The sequence below is a fragment of the Dermacentor variabilis genome, chromosome 2, assembly GCF_050947875.1.
Source record: "Dermacentor variabilis isolate Ectoservices chromosome 2, ASM5094787v1, whole genome shotgun sequence".
Classification (NCBI taxonomy): Eukaryota; Metazoa; Arthropoda; class Arachnida; order Ixodida; family Ixodidae; genus Dermacentor; species Dermacentor variabilis.
Window position 1 is genome coordinate 48,973,803 of NC_134569.1, and position 22,934 is coordinate 48,996,736.

The window sequence follows — 22,934 nt, forward strand, 5'->3', positions numbered from 1 at the left end:
GCACAGATTCCCGAGGCAATTAGTTAAGCTCGACGTAGAATGTTTTACTTTGTCCTAGCTTCAATTGAGGCAAAATGACTTTCGTGTATTTCGTTTCTTATCTTTTAAATGCTTGCTGACGTCACTATCCAATATGCCGAGTGCAAGGTCTTTTTAATAAATAACTTGGTTAGTCATTGAGAAATAGCGGCTGCTAATCAACACTTCTTCAAAAATACGTTCCGTGAGAAAATTTCTTGGAAAATAAATTTTTCAGAGGCCATAAAAATAAGAGCAATAGAGTAAGGCAGATACATTATTAATTATAACTGCAGATCTCTGTCTAGGAGCACGCAAGGATTTATCTCTTCACATGATTTTAAGTTTAAGCCATGATTCCTTTTGCTTTCTTGGGCTTCTCCAAACGCCTCTCCTCTGAGACAATGGGGGGGGGGGGGGGGGGGGGGGGAGGACGTTCTGCCCACACCGAGAGAACTTTCCAGACTGTCTTTGAATAGTTCATCCGTTTTCGACCGTAAATAATAACTACGATTGACGTGTTCTATCGTACGTTTTTAGAAGGCCGACTGGAGGACCAAAAATAAATCCATTCAACCCCCCCCCCCCCGTTATCTTGAGACAAACAGCACACCGCACTATAAAAAAAAGACATATGTTTCATACTCAGTGATTTATACGTCTCCTTAGTCAAAGGCACTATTTGTGTGTTTTATTTTGCCTTGTGCTCACGTGCGTAGCGCTTGTTTGTATTTCATTCTTTTTTTCATGAACTTTATTCTTGTGTGAATAGCCTATTTGGTATTTGGAGATAACCTGCTCTAACTCTGCCTACCCTTTTATTTTTATACATTTAGATATTTTAGAAAAACAGTACTGCAGAACTCATTTCACGATGGCTGTCAACGGGCAATGCGAATAACAAAATCAGATAACTTCAGATAATCAGTATTGTAGCATCAGTACTCAGAATATCAGTAATGTAGCAACAGACCACATTACTGGAATCACGTTTATTTAACAGTTGTAGGGGTCAGATATCGTCCCACTTTGCTAGGGCACTCGCTCGCCAAGGTCCCCCATAAGCATGGAGGGATGACAACGACCGTATGACGTTGACGCAGTGACTATGGAATCACGAAGAAGCAGTCATATCGATAGAGCGATAAAGATGTATAACGACGATAACATAATGAAAACGTGATGACGATTCTTAAATTATGATGATGATGATGATGATGATGATGATGATGATGATGTCACGACAACATGACGACGACTGTAAGAGGGCGATGGCGTGACGACGATGGTATGATGACAACTGAATGAAGAAATGGAAATGAGGATAATGGCACGACAAAGACGTGCTGATGACGATGGTGTAACAAGGGTGCATAATAGCGTCAGTGTGACGACAAAACAATGACAGCGTTGGCAAGACGATGGCCGCATAATCACGATTGAATGATTACGGCACGATTACGATAAAATGTCGAACAAGGAATGTCACCGATGTATCGACGAAGGTGTTAAGACGACGAAAAAAATTAAGAAGTGATCGCGATGGTGAAACGACAGTGTGACGACGATGACATGACAATGACGACAAGACTAGGGTCTTACGTTGAAGTTACAATGATGACGATGCAGCCACCGCGACAGCATCCCTACGACGGCATGACAACGAATGCATGACGACAATGCAGTGACGACGATGGCGTGACAATGTAATGACGACGAGTGTGTAATGGCAACAGTGTGACGATGAGTGCATAAAGAAACCTGTATGATAACGATGGCATGACGAGAAGGCATGACGAAAGTCGAATGATGAAGCTGGAGTGACCATGATGGCACAACCATGATGACATTACGACAATGGTCTGACAATATGGGCGTGATAGCGTCTGTCTGACGACGAGTGCGTGAATGCGAGGCCGTGATAATGGTGTCTTGACTAAATTCGAATGACAAAGCTGGAATGACGACGGCACAACGACCACGACGGCAGCACGACTACGAGCCCATACTTAGTGGCCCAAGCTATTAGACAACTTGGGCCACTGGGTCGGAGCAGAAAGCGTGAGGACGACGACGGCACGACGAGTGTAAAATGACGAAGCTGGAATGAGGACAATGGAACGACCACGACGGCATCACGTCCAGGAGCACATACCCTTGGCCCACGCAGGCGGACAACTTGGGTCGCTGGGTCGGCGTAAGAACATAGATAGATAGATAGATAGATAGATAGATAGATAGATAGATAGATAGATAGATAGATAGATAGATAGATAGATAGATAGATAGATAACATCTTTTTACGCATTGAAGCACAAAAGTAACTGGACCACCAATGCATTTCTTCTCCAAGTTGGGGAATGAATATCTCGAGACTGGTGTCATCCTGAAAACTCGTTCCAAGTGCATCCGCGTTGTGAACTCCACCGCTATAATTTATAAAGCGCAATATTGGCCATAAGATAATTAGTTAAAACAAGATGACTGAATTTTTTTAATTAGTTGATCGTGCATTTCAATGTTTTGTGCAAGTAATGTCCGCCTTTTCGAGTAGACCAGCTGATGGACTGGTCAACTATCACAGGTAGCCTTTAAAAATTTTTGAAATTGTTTACTGAAACACTCGATAGGTTTATGCTTAGGCAATATGTACACCGTTCAGAAGCTATGCCGAAGTACAATCACAAAACCCGATCGATGCGCAATGTGAGACGTCCACATAGCGACGAGACGTGAAAGAATGTGATGTAAGATGCCTTATGAAAGAAGAATGGTGAAGAGATGCGTATGTACGTACAAGCAGGGCACATGTCAAGACACATTTCGAACTTCTGCGGCGTCTTTTGTTTGGTATTTTTAAAACACAGGCATCCGTTCCTGCGCCTTTTCGAGCTTCTGCTTTGTCGTCCTCGGTTACGCGATGTGAAGGGTCCGACGGCAACCATTTTCTTTTTCCGTTGCAGAATAGTGCATTGATAACCAGAGTCGGTATGGTTGTCCGAAAAAAAATACTACAGACTGAGGCTGATAGGAATTGAGTTTCCGCATGGCTTCTGTAATGGCAACACTTTCACGTGCCGTAGAAGACACGACGCGGTCAAGTCTGGCAGCCCATGAGACATTGAGTGTCGGTATAACGTACGCCACTGCATCAGCTCCATTTGTCAATAGAGTCATTAGTGTTCAACTGGAGATTGGCAACTGCTACTGCACGGATTTCCCCTTGACAAGTGCGTTAAGCGTTCATTAAGCGTGCATTTCATGCTGTTTGAAAGACAGAAAGTTGGATGTACCGTCATGTTCGAGTAGGTACTTTCCCATATCGACGTAGCTGCGACGAGGTCGCCGATAGTCTGGTGCACATAGCACTGCAGTTCAGATCAACGACGAAGGCTCCTTAGGATGCAACAAAGAAAGAAAAAATTGCATTAAGAAGGCCATCTTAACGCAGTTCCGCTCGCTGTGGTATTCGCCACATTAACCTTGTGTAACTAAATGATTTAATAGAGGTGACGCTGACTCTCCTAGATCGCATCCGTACAGAGCCAGCACAAACTCCAGCTTCGCAGTGCAGGACAGGACATGGCCCATCATCGTCGTGCGTGCATTGTCAAGTACTTGATGACATCGAACACTGCATGCTCGAGTGTACTGAATTTAAAGCAGAGCGTAATATATCAATAGATGAACTTCAGCGTAAGATGGCACCATACTCAAATGAAAGTGATGTTTTGTCCCCGCGAAAACATTGGATATTTAGGAGCGAAGTGCTTCGGCTCTCCGAAATTTCCTCCATGATACAGGGTTGAGAAGTGAATGGTGAGCGCTGTGGGTCATAGGGGTTCGGTAAACGCGCAACAAATTTGGCTCCTTGTCAACTTGTTTTTCATACAAGTTTTTGTTTGCTGAACTGCGAGCTGTTTCAGGCCGTATCGCAGTTGATATGCGGCATTCAGGTGGTACAATTTCCGGCAGCTTTCCAGATCCATCTGCAGCAAGCAACGCCCTCCTCCTCTTCTTCCTCCTCCTCCTCCACCTCGGTATTATTGCCATAATCATAATAGTAATCATGATGATCTACGGCCTCACTCTCACTGTCCCGAAGCACTTTCCTTCTTGGTGCAGCCTGGAGAATCTGCTCAGTCGGAGGCGGGCCCGTTCTGCTCATTTTCTAACGTATAACTGTTATCTACAGTTGAAGGCTGACTTGGAATAATTGTGTAGTAATGGAATATGGAATGGGAATAATGTAATCAGAATATGTTTAAATTCTTGCATATGAACGGCCACATTCGGCTCATATCCTAGCACATTATTTCTGTTGGCCGTAAAATTAGCGCATGAATTTGAACATTTGTCCAACCTAAGCAGAAGGGTCCAGGCACACGTGCTGACATCAGTAGTGTTGTGCCATCACTTAGTATTGTTCGCCACTAATTACTTATGCAATAATCTTTGTAAAAGCTTTCATAACCTTTTTTGCGTATGTGTTGAACATCATCATTATCAGCAGCAGCAGCAACTTGATCATCAGCCTATTTTATGCCCAATGCAGAACGAAGGCCTCTCCCTGCGATCTCCAATTACTCCTGTCCTACGCCAACCGATTTCAACTAGTGCCCGCAAATTTCCCAATTTCATCGTCCCACCTAGTCTTTTGCCATCCTCGACTGCGTTTCCCTTCTCTTTGTACCCACTCTGTAGCCCTAATCAACGGTCCACCGGTTATTTAACCTACGCATTACATGACCTGCCCAGCTCCATTTTTTTCTCTTAATGTCAATCAGAATATCGGCTATACCCGTTTGCTCCACGATCCAAACTGCTCTCTTCCCGTCTCTTAGCGTGATGCCTAGCATTCTTCGTTCCACCGCTCTTTGCTCGGTCCTTAACTTGTTCTCAAGCTTCTTTGTTAGTCTCCAAGTCTCTGCCCCATATGTCAGCAGTGGTAAAATGCACTGATTGTACACCTTCCTCTTCAATGAAAATGGTAAGCTTCCAGTCAGGAGCTGACAATGTCTGCCGTATGCGCCCCAACCAATTTTCATGTGAATTATTTTTCTCATGATCAGCGTCCCCTGTGAGTAACTGACCCAGGTAAACGTACTCCTTCACATAATCTAGATGCTCACTGGAGATCCTGAAGTCTTGTTTCTTTCGCGGCTGAATATTATTCTTCAACCCCGCTATTACACTGTTAAGTTCCTCAATCATTTGTTGCAACTCGTCTGCAGTGTTGCTGAACAGGACAACGTCATCTGCAAATGGAAGGTTGCTGAGATATTCACCATTGATTTTTACACCTAAGCCTTCCCAGTTTAATAGCTTGAAAACTTCTTCCAAACACGCAGTGAATAGCATTGGAGAAATTGTCTCCTTGTCTGAGCCCCTTCTTTATAGGTATCTTCCTACTTTTCTTGTGTAGAATTAAGATGACTGTGGAATGTCTATATATATTTTCCAAGGTATTTACTTTAGTGGCCTGTACTCCTTGATTACGTAATGCTTGTATGACTGCCTTTATCTCTACTGAATCAAAGTCTTTTCGTAATCTATAGAGGCTGATTGTACGCTGCGGATTTCTCGATTACCTGATTAATGGCATGGATGTGATCCACTGTATAATATCCCTTCCTGTAGCCAGCCTGTTCCCTTAGTTGACTAAAGTTCAGCGTTGCCCTCAATCTGTTGGAAATCTTCCCGGGGAATATTTTATAGAATACTGGGAGTAAACTCATGAGCCTATAATTTTTCAATTATTTATCGTCTCCCTTTTTGTGGATTGGTATAACGTTTGCATTCTTCCAGTTCTCTGGGACCCTTGAAGTCGACAGACACTTCGTATAAAGAGCCACCAGTTCTTCAAGCATTATGTCTCTTTCATTTTTGATTAGGTCGACTGTTATTACATCTTCTCCTGCCGCTTTTTTTCTCCGTTTCATGCCTTGCCAGGCCTTTCTAACCTCATGTTGGACAGTGAGGAGGTAGGTCTCTATAGGTTCGGCCGCCTCAAAGTGGCACATACGCTACAATCAGGTAAGAAACGAGAACCAAATGCCCACACCAGTCACAAGCACACAAATAAGGTCACTATATGGTTATTAGCAGCGGAGGCATAGCCCAGTAGCTGGGATTAACAGCCAGGAGGGGGGTAGTCAACAAAAGTTATTTCGTGTGCAGGCAGTATCTGCAGCATTCATACTTGCACGAAAACCTGACCACGAAAGAGTCTACACACGGCCGCGGCACGAAAATGTTCAGAAAAGAAAAAACGATGTTGTCATTATTGCGCCTTTGTTCGTTTGAACTAGAAACAGCTAAAGACTGAGGACGGTAGTGCACGTGCGTGAACCTCACTGGCTCCGCGGTTCAATCAACGTTATCGTACGGGGCACGATATTAATATGAAAATCGTCGGCGTCCGCCAGCGCCCACTACAACCAATGTTTAACCACCTGCGCAAAAGCGCACGGACACGGTGTGATTGCCAACGTGATTGTCTGCCAACGTGATTGTCTTAATTTTCATGGTTATTAAAATAGCTATTGGTGGCTTAAGGAGGCGTCATCGCCTCTTTACCTCCTCGAAAAGGCAATAAGGAACAAGACACAGGGACAGTGTTATTGCACCAAGTGGCAAAATCGTACCAGGCTAGTGCTTCCTCACTATGTAGGATTTACACTATTCCCAGAGCCCTTAGGCTAACTCCGAGTCGCGCTAAGCGTCCTTAAGTCTGTTGCAAAGATTGTGCCTTCCTTAGAAAAACAAATGTTGTTGGAAACTTTACAAAACTTTCAGCACTTTTCTTGTTAAAATCATATTTTTTTTAACATTCACATTGTCACGCATCTTTTATTCTTTTGCTATTTGTACAGGCGTTAGCCACAGTGAGGCGTGCTAGATTCCGGCAACATGTCTACACAGATGGTTCGGTAAAACTAAACAGCTCTGCTGCTGCAGTCATCATCCCGGCAAAATCTGAAGAAATCAAACTAAAAACTTCATGTGTGACCACATCAATGGGTGCAGAACTCACGGCACTCCGTGCTGCGCTTGATTTCATTAAGCAAGAACCACCGCAACAATGTAGTCTTCAGTGACTTGAAGGTAGCCCTTCAGTGCATACAAAGTCCAATGCGCCACAGACCCAATTAACAACTGGCCTCAAAGATTTGATACATATATCCTAAAACAAAATGCTATAGTCATCTTAAAACGCCGCGATTTGTTTCTTTCTATGCTACAATAGAAACGGTGTTAGGTCTTGCTTTGGCACATTTCCATTGTCTTCAATGCAGGCAATACTAAAACACACTGTCATCCCCTAGCTACATTAAAAAAAGAAAAAAAATATGTGCCCTGGTTATGTTACCACTAGACAAGCGAAAAAAAAACTGAAAGAAGGAAATGAAGGAAAAGAAGAAAGAGGAAGGAACTTAAATCACAGCGTCTTTTCCTGGTTTCCTTGCTTTCAATGTTTTTTCCAAAACCAAACTTTCCAAGCTTTAGTAAGATGCAGAGAAGAAGAACAGTATACCACCACGCAGTGGAACATGAACGACTCAATCCTCTACAGTAATCCCCGTGCGTAGGCCTTATGGACACATGTCAGTTTCTGCCGCTGACTTAGAAGTAAAATATACTTAACGGTAGAAAAATTATATCAGACAGCAGCGCAAGGGACAGAGTTCGACTCCGGAAGAAAAAAAAAAATAAAACATGCGAGAATTGTTGTCCCGATGTCGGAAAAGACGACTGTCCTGAAACGATGAGAATAACGATAAATAAGACGCAATAATTACGAGAAGATTTTCGACATTTCCTGGAGATGATGCACCTACCGCGCTTCCCCGTATTTTTTATTTTTTATTCGTCGTCGTCATCATCATCATCATCATCATCAGTAGTAGTAGTAGTAGTAGTAGTAGTAGTAGTAGTAGTAGTAGAAGTAGTAGTAGTAGTAGTAGTAGTAGTAGTAGTATTGTATGGCGACGACTTTTTAGCAGAGCACTATAGGTTAGTTATTTATGCTCATGACAAGCAGGCCGGTATAGCGACGTGCCCTATGGCGCATTTGTGTTTCCCAATATGCACTGAGCTCGAACGGAACTGGGTGCTTGGAGTTGCCATTCATGCTTATACATGAATTACTGATATGCCAACGGTTAAGTGATGCAGCGCACTTGCATACCAACGGGCACAGCAGTTTGGTGTTGACCGAATTCTACGTCGTGGCATCCTTATCTTTATTATCTTTATTCTCACTTTATTTATTGAATAAAGCCAATTGGGAAAGTCCGCCTCCTGTGATAAGATAAATTAAAATGAAAATAACCGCAAACACTGCACACACTAACACAAGTCCCAAGCTTGCAATAGTGTCACCACGGGCAAACAGCACCTGAAACACTTTCCTTGTATTATGACTTTCTTAAATTTATTAACGCCAGTCTAGTTGGCCACTATTTGGAGTAGGACAGACAGACGTGGAGCAGACGAGGTATGTTCTATCTGGACGTCTCCACAGCAACTTATTTGTAACAGAACCAGGCAGAGTGGGGACAAAGAGACTTGCTGCTGGACGTTGTTGCACATCGTTTTCCCAGCTGTTGGGGTGCCCGTTTTCATGCCAATAAAGACAATGTACAGAGAAAAAGGGCAATAAATATTGGCAATGTAAAATTACAGGGTTACAAACGAAAAAGAATGGGTCCGCAACGCGCGGAATGATAATTCAGAGTTTCGTTTAAAAAAACATTGATTCCACTTGTATGTAAAAATGGTATAAGGCTGTTTCACATGACGCGATTGGGGTGAAAAAGGTCGTTCTGCCGCGCACGTCGCAGAGCAATTTTTGCTGACAGCTTTCACATGCGTTTGCGGCAGCGCGATATCCGTCGCAGCGATGCGCAAGGTTGCCTCTTGCTCACCAAGTATCCAAGTCTGCATCGTTAAATAACAACATGGAAACTAGTCAAGTATTCGAATTTTCCTATCTTTATCAGATAATAGAATAGGTACACCATTTTTACCGTTTAAAAGCGTTCAGACTTTACGACAGCTTGCAGATACGATTAGTGAGGCGCTGCACAACACCGCAAGTATGAGCGTGCGGCTTGTGCGGCGTCGGTGGGGTGGTTCCGTTTAGTACACTCTAGTTTCGTTGTTATTATGGTAGCCACAACTTTCTTTCCTGGAAGAGTATTTGCTTTTGCAGAAGAACAAGCTACTATCGAGTGTGCATGTATACGCAGCTGGCGCAATTTGTAGCGATGAAGAGGTTGACGACGGTGGCGATCAAGTGGGTACGTGCCTTATGTTGAAGCGGCGTCCTTCTCCCGACCGGAATAGCCTGCAGCATCTCCTTTCAAACGAATTGTGTAAGCGGAAGGAAAGAAAAATGTTTATGAAGCTCCTAAGCCGCAAACAGTGGTGGGTACTCCCAAAATGTAGCTAAAACTGGCGCGCGACATTCATCCACAGAGCTGCCAACACGCAGTAAAACAGGAAAGCACCTATTTTTACGGCGCTTTGTTTCGTCACACACATTTGCCCCTCCGACTTCGCGCCGATCGATGCGACTGAGCGACGGCGCGACCAACTTGTTGAAATCCAGTCGCGGAGAGCCCACGACGTCGCGGCGGTCGCTGAGCGACGGAATTCGCTGTGTCGCTGCCTGAAAATCGCGCCATGTGAAACAGCCTATTTGCGCCGCTCACGTCGCGCGCACATTGCGCGTATGGCTAATGGTATCGTCTTGAAAAACGGTAATCCCTGCGTAAACGACCAAACACACGCGAGTTCTTTATGCTCCGTTCGAGGGAGTTCAATGACTTAAAGTGAAGCCTGCGCAATGTCGCCACTTTCGTCACTGCTGCTACGCGCAGGGGCGAGCTCACATCTGCACACGGCGCAGATTCAAAGGTATATTCTCGTATGCTCAAACACAGGAGGACGTTGTTGTGATACTAAGTGATTTATATGAGGGCTCTTTCCTATTGCAGCGATGTTTACGCCTATGGTTCTATAGATTTTTCGTGCCCGTCAACAAATCCGCGTGTGCCAAGAACTTAGGTCCCGAAGCTGATGCAAAATGCTTTATTCTATGCGAAAGCTTATACGTCCCATCACTTGGATATGCATTTTCGGTAGATTAGTTATCAATACACACTTTTCAAGATCAGTAAACTCTCACGTAGATAGCTTTTATTGCTCGCTTAAGGGGGTGTGATCCATTCATCGTGTTACATGACGGACGAATTTCTCGTTGGGTAGGCATAGAAATGCTTACGCATTTAATAAGAGAGGTGACAGGAGAATGTGTGTACCTACCGATCCTCACGATGACCATCGATCAGCACAGTAAATATGTTCGTACCTTCGTTCAAATGTCTGTGTCACCTCTGTGTCGTGTGCTAAACAGTTTCGCCGATTATCCACCTTGACAAAGTGGAATGGCTCACGACTTTTACGTGCAGCTTGAATACCTGTTCTTGAAGATAAGAGGCCGCGTCCAAAGACCCACGCTCGGCGGTAAATGACGTGGTAATAATTTGCTGTTCTTCGACAACTCAGCGAAGTTGAACTGTTGAAACGCAAATAACAACCCCCCCCCCCCCCCAGAAGAAATGAAAGAAAGAAAAGTGAACAAACGAGAACTTGGCGTCCACCTAGCTTGAAATTACAATTAGCCTCCTGCACCGAACCAATTTCCGCTAAGTTCACTTGGTTATAGGCCCAATCTGAGGTAGTATTCTCGACAATGACTAACTCCGACATATTTCGGAATTCTCCATATTGGCAGCTCTGATTGTCTTTCAACTTCCTGTATAGTGAATGTCATTGTTGTTGTCTGAAATGGAAATGAAGTATTGGTTTTTTTCAACGATTGATTGATTGATTGATTGATTGATTGATTGATTGATTGATTGATTGATTGATTGATTGATTGATTGATTGATTGATTGATTGATTGATTGATTGATTTTCGTCCCTTTTAAACGTTGACCACTAGGAAGCTTCCATAGTTTGTGCTGAACAGACATAAACACAGCCATTTTAGAAACAAACTTGAAGTCACTTGGGAAGCCAGTGGCTTGCGGAACGTGGTTTCTGACAACGGTGAACCGGGACTCTCGGTTTTCTACGAAACTTAGTTCCCCGCACCGGCAACGCATTCTCCCTCGAGCTCGTCTTCGGAGCCGGGATCAACGCTAATGCTACCCACAGTCCCGCATTTTCGAGTGGGACGGCTATGGAGAGACAACGCGCGCGCGCCACTGATAAGCCGGCGTGGAGCCCCACCTCGCACGTCCTCCTACGGTGTGTTACACCAAAATGCCCGGGAAGCCCGGGAAGAAGCAGCCTTCGAAACCTAAGCGCACCTTCCGTCGGCAACCTGCTCAAATACACGTACTTTCGGCAACCAAAAAGAGTGAAAACGAAATAGTTGGAGCGGAGAAAGCCAGAACGAAGGCTTTCCCTCTGAGGTTAGCCTCCTTCTCTTCCCCTCGCTTTTTCCGCACCCCTGCTGCCGCAGTCAACGAGCACTCAGCAGCTCCTGCTCCCGAACTCGACACCGCGTGCGTGCCTAAGTGCTGCACGCGGCAACGCTCTGATGCGGCCCGAGCGAGCGGCCACCAGCGGGTGCGACGAAATACGGCACGCCACCAGTGACTGGAGCAAACACGAGCGCGCGCCGGCTACGTGCGCTCAGAGTGCGACCTTCTCCGCCGTGCTCTCCTTGTTTACCAACAGCCGGCGCAGAGATGGGGTGAAAGATGAGAGAAATATCGCAGCGGGCGCACGACGCACTCCAGTCAATGCGTTCTGCCATCCCTCAGGAGGTGCGCTCGTACTCAAGCGAACGGAGGGGACGTGCACTCTTCTTGACAGTGCAGTGTACCTGGAAAGTAAAAAAAAAAAAAGAGGAAGAAACGCATGCGTGGGACTGAGCTCTCGTTATGAGCGAAGGCAGAGCTGTGCCGCCTGTCCTCTAGTGAATCTGCTTTGACTATGATCGTTTATAGTAAGGCTGTAGCGATACAGCGGGAATAAAAGAATAAAAAGAAGCACAGTGAGAGAGCAGAGGAGATGCAACTCGTTTGATCACAATAGGCGTGAAATCTTCCTTATCGTTTTCGCAAAAAGGTCGCAAAATGTAATCAGCTTGGATTGTTCGGGGATGCCGGAAATGCCTGCTAACTTGTGCGTAAAGGGTCGGTGGATGGACTTCAGTGCGAGTGCACGGAAGATCAACGCTAGACAAGATCACGATCAACCCCATTACGGGTCCGGCACAGTACACTTAAGTTCATCAAGAATTCGCAGACAACATAATTGTCGTACCGCTACCCAGGAGTAGGCACCCAACACATAACATCAACAGGAGAGTTCCACGAGCCGTGGCGTTAATATAGAAAATGGATAAAGGCGGCAGAGGAGCCTGCTTTGGTTGATACAGCTGCCTGCAAGGATCGAACTAAGTTCGCGGCGGCGGTAGTGAATCACCAGGGCAAGTGCACCAACTGCGCCATGGTCTACACTAACCTGAATTCGCTGAACAAGTTGCCGTTGCATTGGCACTAACAGGCGATAGATACACAGAAAGACAGAGGGACTCGAAAACGGCTATTATAGCTTTCAATAGGGGCAAGATTTCCCCACAGGCGGCGAGGATACTTAACATCAGACAAACAAATATTACACATTACGTTTAATGGTTCGCGCCGCACCTTGGTTCACTTGATGACATTCACGTCAATCCAAATGAATCGGCTAACAGAGTCGCCCGCGAACTTACACACCGCGACGCCTTTAGATATGACTTTGATCCTGATGAATTGGATAACCTACAGAGAGATACACTAATGACATACAATGAAATTACAAAACATTACTACATGGTAAAGAGGAAGTTTGTACCGCCTCAGTATGGGCTAAACAGAGCACAAGCATTTGCACTTAGGCAATTACAAACACAGTCCTATTATTCACCTGCACAAATTAAGGAACGGTATGACATTGCGGACGTGAATGTTATATGCAAAAGCGTGGCAGTTTGGGCGAGTTGGTATGTCATAACTGTTTGAGGCTAGTAGCGCCGCTCAGGACGAGCAAAAAAGGAAAGAGGTAGGGGTGATCAAAGTGATCACCCTGTTTTCCGCTCCCTTTGATCACCCCTACCTCTTTCCTTTTTTGCTCGTCCTGAGCGGCGCTACTAGCCTTAAACAGTTATATGCAAAGCATGCAAAAAGAAGATATGCACGCTTGAACATATGCCCAGGGAGTGTGGGTCGCTCGGCCCTGGCATTTACCGGAATCGGTTTTCAGGAATGATTAAATCCCATGAACACATCCCTCAAGTCCTGGCTGCACAGGACCTGAATAAAGTTTTTTTCCTCCTCCTCCTCCTCCTCTTCCATCAGGGTGCGATTATTCAAAGACTACATGACGGAGTACCTAAAGTGACAGTGATGCCAGTGGTCTAAACTTGGGGTAGCGAGGCAGTCTGTGTTATTGAAACTAGGAATGGTCTATGCAGACAACGTTATGCATCGTGCTAACATGTTAAGCCTTCTGGATTTTTTTATTTTATTATTATTTACTGGTGCGGAAGGTCTTGACAACAAAATGTTATGGAGCTCCTGAGCGCCATCTTTAAAAGCTGACGAAGTCGCGTCACCCCCAGGCTCTTCGTTCAGGATCTTGTAGCGGCCACAGAGCCACTTAAACGTGACTGACGTTACTGACTCTCCTGATCCTCCAATTTGGGCAGAAACTCTCTAATATTTAACAGCAACTGTTGGTGCGGTCCGCGTTACAAGGTTGACAGTAACGAATACAGTGCTGCCGCCGAGTCGTCGAACACTGCCAATTTTCGAGGCCCCGGTTCGCTAACAACAAAGTGTAGCGGTGCAACGAGACGAAGTGCAGCAGTTTCGCAGTCGTCTATAACATTGGCGGGACGTATTGAACCTGATAGTGGTCGCGCTGAAAAGACGGTGGCTGTGAAGTTTAACAATGCTTATCGCACACACGATGCAGCAAGGCATGCATGAGAACCACATCATCAGTGAGATCAAGAGAAAATAATCGTCCGATATTACTCATTGCAGTTCATCAAAACTCCGTACCTGATAAACAAAACACCATATTTCCTACATGGAACTAACAGTTTTCATTCTATTAAGCACAAGGACAACAAAAACCTAGAACAATTTGTTCTTAGGCTAGTTGATGATGTATCTCGATAACAGCTTAGGCATGCAAGAAAACAAACCCACATGCACGCTCGCACTCCCACACCCAGAACCTCCCCCTCCCCCCCCCTCCCCCCCCTCCCCCCGCACACTAGCACTGTTTTTTTTTCAACATGTTCCCAACAAAGTTTGACACTTCCTGATAAATCACTTGTAGCGTCATGCGTTTCAGTGTGCAAAAGGCATAATTTCTCACTCGACATATGGCTTCAATGATGTCTCACGTACACAAACACCCAAGGCAGTCCCCTCTTCTTACACAGAGTGCTCGTGCGAAGGGAGATGAGGGGGGGGGGGGGGGGGTCAGGGAACTTCCTTGGGAGTTTCTATTTGTGATGTGTGCGAGTGCATGTTTTTATGTAGGTTTTTTTTTCTTGCATTCTTGAGTTGTTAATAAGAACCAAATCCTGTACTTGCTTTTCTTCATTCGTTACTCATAGGACATCCGGAAAGACTTGAAAACGTAGCAAATATAACGCAGCCGGATAATAAAGGGGCCCTGAATCATTTTTTATGGAAGTGGAGTAAGGTATTTGAAGGGAAAGAAAGTCAATTTCAGAACTACTTTGGCGCAAAAAGTACTCCAATGCGTTCAGCAGAAGCGGAGTTATACTGGCACTCAAACATGGCCTCCGCTGTGCTCCCGTTCCTTCTTCAATGCCTTGCACTGCGAAGGCTACGGCGTAGGAGGGCGAGCCCGCAAGGCTCCGCCTTCTATATGTCACCGTGATGCGCTGTTCAGTTTCATTTTGGATGTTAACGTAGACACCACGACTTCCGGTTTTGGTGTCTACGATGCGCTAAATGTAAATCAAGCGCAGTTGCCCTCAGCGAGCCGCAGTGCGCTTAGCTAGTGGATTCGTGGCGGCAATCCGCGGCGGTCGCAGTATCTACGCTACGTAGCCGGCCCCAGATACCAATAGCAACCGTGTATGGGAATCCGCTTTATTGCGAAATAAAGTGTCCAGAGGAGAATGAGGAGCAGGTTTCTGTTGAAAAGAGAGCTTTTGAGAGAAATATGACTTCGCGCTCTGCTTGCGAGTTCCACGCACCTTGTACGAAATGAACACTTGGCTGAGATGCTCACAGCAACGTATGCTACCTGCGGACTATATGTTGTTTCACCATGCCGATCGAAGGAATGGTTGAGGGCTTCTTTAAAAGAGAAACAAAGAAAATCGAAAGGCACTTGATCGACCGGCTCTACACCGGTGGGAGAACAAAGAAACGAAGCGGGCGTGCTTCAAACATTGATATCAACAGTAGCACGAAAGCTATAGAGTACCCGCACAAACTCGAAAGAGAACAGTTGGAAACTACGGATCCAGAAAGAAAGCTTCTTCATTGTTGCCTGTTCGGCGACCGAAGACAGAGGAAAACAAGAAAGGCTTTTGAGGCCTCCAAGAACGAAACTATGCGGCAGGAAAGTAAATAATTGATAGAAATGCTGCCAAACACAACAAAGCCAAAGCAACGCAGTTGTCTTAGAAATATGCTCGGGGAGAACCGAAGTTACTGCGCCCTTGTTTCGTTCGTTTCACGACCACAGCGAGCGCTGAGTGCGGACGCCAGTCAGCTTTACCGCGTGTGTTGCGATTGTTAGTTCTGTACAATGTCTCAGCGTAAGGCGACGCAAACTCAAGCGTTTACGTTTCGCTAGTTTTCACATTCTTTGTAAAGCTACGATCGAACGGGACCTGCAATATTTCCTTCGACGAGCAGCACTTTCGTCTCGTAGCCCTTGCTTTGTCTATATCACTCTTACCGAAAATAAAAGCGGGTGTTCGTCACTTAATTTACACTGGTAACTACCCCTCTCATATTGACCTTCGTTTGCTAGAGTTGTACGGCCGCCAAATACGTTCATTTCTATGCGTAGCCATGCGAATATGAACTTGTAACTTCTTTTGGAGCAGTGACAGTATAAAAATTGAGGCAGTAATCAAAAGTAAGTATACTGGGTATGCATACTATACCTGGATTGCGGTTTAGGAATAAGGTAGTAATTGAAAGGAAGTAGACTTGGCTAGCCCAGTAAGCCCGCATCCTTTCAGAAGTCGCTGCTTTAAAAACTTCTCGCTTTTCAGTCTCGGTAAGTTGTTTTGACGGCCTCGACTGGGAAGATTATCCACGTGGGAGGCTATGACTACTACAACAGATGTGCCGAGCGAAATGATGCACTGCTATCTATAGAAGATTTGCGCGCATGAAATTAATTTTTTTTTTCTCCTTTACATTTGCAGTCTAGATGCCGGGTATTTCAGCGAACACTTACAATTAAAAAGAATGCCTGTGGAAGACAGCACAATTCTAATCCGTGAGCTTGTATACTGGAAGAAGCGGATATTACTTGCACAAAACGTGATAATACATAGCTAATTAGTTAAACATTTAATTTGTGTATTTGTTTTTCACTTAGTCGATTGTGCATTTAAAATGTTCTATTTTTTTGCAAGCAATGTCCGCCTCTCCTAGTAGACCAGATCATGGAGTAGAATCGTGCCATCTGCCACAGGCAATTTTTTTTTTTTTTGAAAGCGTTCGCTGAAACACCTGTTATATTAGGCGTTTAGCCATTGCGAACTGTGAGCCACTATCTGCTAGAAATTGTGACATTGTCCTTGCAACGTTAATGCTGGTAGTTATACCGTCCATGCTTTCTTTGTTTCCAGCCAAACGCTCCTGCTTCATTGTGGATATATTGTCACGTAGTAGTGACGTATAAAGAACACAGCAGCAATACTGTAGAAGACGAAACTAACTTTTATTGGGTGAACCCCTGCCCACAAAAGCAGGCTACACTGAAAGAACGGCGGCAGCGGCGAACACAGTCGGCGATCGTCAAAACCTGATCAGCGGGTCAAGCGAGTAGGCTTTTATACATCAGTCGTCGAATGTTCCAGAGTAATCGCTGGGACCCGCGTGTCTTCCACAAAGTTCTACACTATTCACGTCGCGCATACATGCAATCGGATTCCACAAGGTTCGGTGACAGACAGCGGATGGATCGAACCATCGATAATATTCCAGAAACTTCCGATACATGCAGGCGCGTCCTGCGTTGTGCGATAACATTTGTTAGGCGGTGACAAGCCGTCACCCCGAAAAGATAAACAAGTACGCGTGCCAATGTACGTTATGTTTGAGGTTCATCAGCGTCATTTCACCTGCTCTCCTTTTGGGCGTCAACGCTGTTTTCACGAGCACCACGCTGAAGAACTGCAATCCAACGCACTGCCATATTCTCGAGAAATTGTTTTTTTTTTTTTTGCGACGCATAAAACATAGCTTGTGTAATGCGTTTGTGGCCTCGGAAATATATAAACAGAGTACCGCAGCACTCGGAGCATGTGTTGAACGCAAAATGTTGCGCAAATTATCAGGCGGTATTGTTGCATACGAACGCAGTGAGCAGGATGCCGGCGCACAAGTGCACATTATTGCAGCGATGTTAACTAGAACAACAGTGGTGGCGATGCGCAAAGCTTTGTCTTACGTGGTTATTTGGGGCTGCCCTCGGTACACTTTCCCAATGTATGTATGCACGACCTGATGTGTCGCGACAACTTAGATGTTCCCCCTCTATTTTCACCTTTAGTTTGCTTTTACTTATCCTGTTCTCGATCTGATCAGTTTCTTGCTATTTTTTACTTCATATTCATTTTGTTGTTAGAAGCAATTCCTTTGTATATAGTTGTTTATGACTGGTTTACAGTTTCACAAGTGGCTGCTTCCTGTTTTCTATCTGTGCATTTTCTTCCTTTTCTTTCTGTCTCTCCCTTCCCATTCCCCAGTGCAAGGTAGCAAACAAAACATTTATATTCCGGTCAACCTCCCTGCCTTTCGCATCTCATTTCTGTCTCTCTTTCTCTCTCTCTCTCTCTCTCTTATAGATGTCGTTTTTGTGTTTCTCACTGCATGACTTTCTGTTTTGTTCTCTAGTGGATAATAGCTGCCTTGGGCTCTACAAATGAGGCCGGCATAGTTATTGTTAATAAATAAATAAATAAATAAATAAATAAATAAATAAATAAAACTAATGAATATGCTGCACTGTTATATTATCAGGTCTCTATGCTTAAGGCGCCTGTATACTTTTTCATAGGGGTATTATGTAATGATTAATTTTTTATTATTATTATGCCGAACGCACTCCCGCCAAGTCGCACCACTCCGTGTGTCAAAACTCCGTTCTATATAGACCTTTTCATTGGGCGAGGTTGAAACGGCGCCCGGTGAGCTTTTCCTCCTCTCTGGCTTGAGCGAGCTGGCGTGACGCTGGTTGAACGTCTTGCCGTTGCCTCCTACGGAACGATTTGGAGGTGTTTCAGTTCCCTCTCCGCGAAACTTACTTGACGTCACTTTATACAAGATCGTCGAAGAACCGCTGTGTAGCCTTTCGGCGCAGCAGTAACTACAGCAGGCGGACATTTCGCTTGGCTGCACAAACGTGCGATGTGCGTTACCAGCCGCGGCGTGTGTATTTGTGGTGAACTCTTTGGCTGCATCGGTTTTTTTTTTTTTTTACTCGACAAGGAGAATTGTCTTCTGTGAATTGCCAAAGTGCATAGTAAAATATTCAGACTATCTGCTCGCTTGGTGTGGGAACTAAAACATCAGAGTGCATGCACGTGTACGGCCAACCCAATGCTAACCCGGACGTCTAAACGCCTGATCTGAAGTGAAGGCGCTAAAACGACGGAGGACAAAGAAGAAACACACACACACACACACACACACACACACACACACACACACACACACACACACACACACACACACACACACACACAGGGCGCCACTTCCAACAATGTTTATTCAGGAAAAAACGCCACTGATTTATACTAGGAGCGCAATCACAGTTTCTCAGGGTGCATTCGCGTTCAGGTAAAGCAGTTCTTTGCGTGATAGTGGTATGGATGCCACACTTACGAGTTATCACCTGCTTCAATGATCCTTTTGGCCTCAATTATTAATCTAACCCATTTGTCATGGCTTCTGGCAACCACAGCGCAGGCGTGGAAGTCTGGCTTACATTTGCAATTTCTACAATGAATTTCCAGGTGGCCCTCCCTCCCATTGTTCACTTTGTTATTGTGTTGCCTCAGCCTGTCATTCAGGCACTGCTCTGTTCGGCCCACGTACTTTCTACCACAATCTAAAGGAATCTCATAAACAAGTCCTGCCGGACAATCTACGTATTTGTGCTATATCAATTTATTAATAATGGCTTTCTTGAATGCGTTTTTAGGGACGATGTACACAATATTTAATTTCCCTTTCGGTGGGATTTTTGTTTTTACTATTATAAGTGGTTAACGATTGTTTTTAATAGATGCAGGTGATAAGACTGCCGTAACAGGAGGTGGGCGCCAGGCCATACTGGAAAGCTCGTCAACGAGAAGGCCCCGGAAATGGCAAGCCCTGCACCTCCTGCGTCGTGCCTGCCTAAGTGTTCATCAACCCTTGTCGGAATGTGAACGTACGCTGCTGGGATTCTCGACGTGTTGCTTGGCTCCTGAGAATAGTTCCGTGGACTGTTAGGTGGCGGCAGCAGCAGCGATAGGCATGAAAAGCCGATTATGCTTAAAGAAATTACAGGGATTGAACGATTCGGTCCCTCCTACAGCTTATATTAAGCGTATGTGATCCCAGCAATTATCTGCTGGAACACATTTTGCGGCGGAGGCACTAACATCCGCCTTACGGGTTTCCCTCCATCATTCTTGCGCATCTTAAAGCCACATTGACTCTAACTCCTTCTTTTCTTTTCATTTTTCGTTTTCATTTCATCTTTTCTGTATTATCCGTCCTTCTTTCTTTTCCATTCTGCTCTACCACATTTTATTTTGCTTCTTTTGCGATCTCTGACTAACCAATGTGAGGGGTAGTTTTCTTTGACAGAAAACTTGTCGTTAACTCACAAGGAACGGGACGCCGCCGTCGCAGGGCTCGCGCCGTCGTCTTGAACCATGATTAATGATGAAAAGAAAATGCGGGAGAGCTCGCCCGCTGCCCATCATCGGCGCTGTCCCGAGAAATTTGCTTTCTTGCAACGAGTAAGCAGCCTTTTCTCGTATGAAAAACACACCAAATGATCGCGATCTATAGTTTAGCTAAGGACGCAGACCGTTGCTCTGCTTTTAACTTCATTGTCGTTATATTTTCTGCAGGGACGCGAGCCAATGCTTCCTCCACTTCCAGAAGAGCTAATCTCGCCTCAAGGACAGGAATGTTGGATGGAGCAAAAAGAAAAGGAGTCACTTGACCCCATTCCAAAGAATGTGCGTTATAACCACCTCTTTTTCTTTATTTATTTATTTCTTTCTCTGTACGCGAGAAGATGGTTATTGGAAAACGTGACAGAACTTGAAAAAGACTCTCTTTCGGTCGACTTCGGACAAACGCCTCAGTGCCGATCGTCGTGAGTACTTGACACCGAGGCCGTTGTGCATTCAGAGCCACTATATACGAGATCTGTATCAACACAAAACACTGCGCGCGCATACCTCTTTCCTCTTTTCTCGTTCTTTTTCGTCGCATAGCGGTGCTTTTCACGAGTGTACCCAAGGACACCGTGATCTTCTTACTGTCGAATCCGACAAGCAACGGAAAAAAAGAAAATAGGTTTTGCCGAGGCGGACAATGCATTTTATTCTAGTCACGGTCCCACGGACAGGCAACAGAGAGTCGCGTGCTCTAAAAGCACTGATTCCTTCGGCGCGCTAAGGTCACGTTCGGTTTGGATCGAAGCACCCAAACACTTCACAGGTCAATTTACTTTTTTGCCTAGAGGCCTCATGCATTTACTACTGCGTCCCGTATTGAACCACGTTACATTTGACCCTGTTCTACTTGCGAAGTGCGTCTTTCCTCTTTTCCTGCTACTTCTTGTTGTCCTTCTCGATTAGCACTTTATGACACGTAGCTCTACAAGTAGTATTACTCTATGACAAATAGCAATCTATGACTATTTTCATTGTCACTGTATGTAATACAGCATGCACTACAGCACGTTCGCGCTTTAAAAACCTGCGAACTGATTTTCCTGCCCTTAGTTATGGACGCTATTGCAATCATGCTGAATTCACTACAGAGCAGTAAGAGACTAAAGGCGTCTGTTTCTGCGCTGTATTGAATTCAATGTGAATTACCAACTTGCGAGCCGCGCTCCTCTGCAGACCCTCTCCTTCTAAGGCGGTTAAACATCACCTTCAGACATATAAGGAACTCACTAAGCACTTCTATTTGGGACATAGAGAATTCTCTCCTCGAAACAAGGGACTTAACTGGGCGCAGTCAGTCTCTCCGCTTGCTGCGGACGAACTCGTACCCCAATCCTTGGCGTATGAGCCGAATCGACCCGGACCACCCCGGATGATTTAATTGTGCACAGTGAACAGGACATGTGAACTTGGGACACATGTCGTGGGGATGCGGGACGCAGGCCTCCTATCTGGAGGACAAGGACAAGTGGGACGACTTTCTTAGGAGCAACGAGGTACAAGACCAACTCTGGGCTGTCCAGAAGGCCCACGAAGTGGCGGAGAACCTAGGGTTCCCCGTCGTCCCGACGTGGGAAGTTTCTTCTACGCCTTGACGAACAGTCGGGTCTCCTTCAGGACCTTTCTCGAAAATAAAGTTTCACCACCACCCCCCATCACCAACTAGCTCGTTCTTATACTTTGATGAAATCACGCAACTATCAACTTGCACGCAACGTTGAAAGGCAAATTCTCGTAGTGGCAGTACATTATGCATGGTCTTTAAGAATGGTCGTAGCGCTTCTTCTGCGCTAAAGATATCCGCGACATCTGAAAAACTCCCCGACGATGAAGAGAACGGTGCACAAAACTATAACGAAAGCGTTAAGATAAGGAAAAGATATGGACAAATGATAATTTTTTCTTAAGAAACATCATGCCCATCAGTGCGCCTTCACGGACGTGAAGCTTTTATGCAACAACCAGCCACAATCTCTGCAGTAACAAACTAATCTCTAGTGGCTGTGGGCGTTGTGCCATTTGCTTTCTTTCTTTCACCTTTTGATTCCTGTCTCCTTCCAGGGTGCGCACTTGTTGATGCAAAGACATCAAATGGCCAATTGAGCGCAAAAGCCGGCGTCCGGCGTCTGTACCATGCAGCCTCAATTCCCATTGGCTGCGACGCCACTTCACAAGCGCGCCTCAACGGAGCAGAGCGGGCGAGAGGGAAACACCAGCGCGCCAGGTGTTGCGTGAGGGGACGGAGCATCGCCGCGACGCTACGTCACTCTCACTCTCGCTCTCGGAAGTCTGTGTTATCGGCGCGTTCCTTGTACGCGCAAGCTCTCGCCTGCGTTTGGACTGCGCCTCGGTAAGGCCAAATCACTTTGTTATCCTCGATAAAACAAAACTATCCTCAATATTGACGCGTGAACTTGTTTATATTTTATGGGTGAGCGCGACATGAATGTCATGACATGCGTGTCATGTTGTTCATGAAACGGCTGCCTACGTCTTTGGTATCTCATGGCCGTTTCGTTAACTTCGTAGGCTCCCCACACACTGCTTCGCATAACATCGATTCCCACAGGATGTGGGATCTGCCAGCTTCTTTTTTTTTCTTTCTTGAATTCACGGCAGCCAGATAAAGGCTTCCAAGACAAAAACAAGT

The 22,934-nt window shown here is 45.3% G+C and overlaps 1 long non-coding RNA gene across 1 annotated transcript in view; it reads left to right on the top strand.

The window, feature by feature from the left end:
• Positions 1-22,669, top strand: part of LOC142571807 (uncharacterized) — a 99,139-nt gene extending 76,470 nt beyond the window's left edge. The window contains exons 2-3 of the long non-coding RNA XR_012825952.1: positions 20,453-20,563; positions 22,346-22,669. This is a non-coding gene — a long non-coding RNA (uncharacterized LOC142571807). The remainder of the gene's footprint in view (positions 1-20,452; positions 20,564-22,345) is intronic.
• The last annotated feature ends 265 nt before the right edge of the window (positions 22,670-22,934 follow it).